The sequence below is a fragment of the Arachis ipaensis genome, chromosome B02, assembly GCF_000816755.2.
Source record: "Arachis ipaensis cultivar K30076 chromosome B02, Araip1.1, whole genome shotgun sequence".
Lineage (NCBI taxonomy): Eukaryota > Viridiplantae > Streptophyta > Magnoliopsida > Fabales > Fabaceae > Arachis > Arachis ipaensis.
Window position 1 is genome coordinate 7,721,228 of NC_029786.2, and position 1,212 is coordinate 7,722,439.

Sequence of the window (1,212 nt, forward strand, 5' to 3'; positions counted from 1 at the left end):
CAAAATGCTAGATATTTTGTATATATTAAAGTTAAATATTCATTTGGACACCAATTAAGTTTAAATGAAGAGAAAAATAAATAAATGAATGAAGTTCATAATATAAATAATAGTAATGTAATGGCTAAATAATTATACAAACTTCTTTAAACATAAATAATTTTTTGTTTAGCACATTTATAACGTAATTAATTAATAATTAATAGATAAAGTGATAGTTGCACCATAAAGTGTATGTCATATGCAACTTGTTCTTTAATTTGCACCAATACATTATGTAGATCCTTCTACTCTTCTAGTATTGGATGTCTTAGGAATTTCCAACAAAATACCAAAAAGGACTCTAGATAAACAATAGCTTTAATTTGCAAAGAGTTCCTAATTCTTTTATATTTACCAATATTGGTATGTGTCTATCTTCCTCAAAGAGTGGAAAAGATTGAAAAGCTGACATGTTTTCCTTCACTCTAACTCCACCCAATAATTGAAAAAGGTTCAAGTGTATATAATCAATAGCTTAATTTAAGGGATCAGATACTTAACATGGATGGCCTATAAATATATGCATGGTTAGAGCAACACTCACCATCATATCATTGGTTAGTGCTTGCTATCATGTGTTATAAATAAATATATATCTATATATATACACATTAATGCCTTTAATTTCGGGGATGGAGGCTTAGCTGTAACACAACAAAAAAATTTTTGGGCCACAGCATATAATATGTTAAGTGTTAGTACAGTGTTATATGTCATAACCCTATTTTTCATCATAATTAGTATAATTATCCTTTTTTTTCAATAAAAGCTATCATTTTCAATAAAATAAGGGGGCGGGTTAGCATGCACATGGGTTCTTCAATTTTGACTTTTGATCATAGTTATATCTTTTTGTCAAATATATTAACTTTTCACACACTAGCTTTTCTGCTATGGATAAATTAAAGTTTAATAGTGTCCTTTTAGAAAGATAAAATTAATGTTGCATGTTCAGGACTTTTCTTCGAAATATTTCATACACGTTTTTATGTTTGAAATACAATAAAGAAGATCAAACATATATCTTATCATGCTAAAAAAAAGAAATATTATGTAAATTCAAAAATATTATTATTTATACATCACTATTTACTAGTCTTTTTTCTTCATCTCTTAATGAATTCATGCACATAAAGAAGAAATATATAAATAGTACTTTTGTTCTCTTTC

General features: G+C 26.5%; 1 protein-coding gene across 1 annotated transcript in view; it reads left to right on the top strand.

The window, feature by feature from the left end:
- Nucleotides 1-1,212, top strand: part of LOC107624759 (pectinesterase) — a 6,416-nt gene that overhangs the window by 2,169 nt on the left and 3,035 nt on the right. The window lies entirely within an intron of this gene.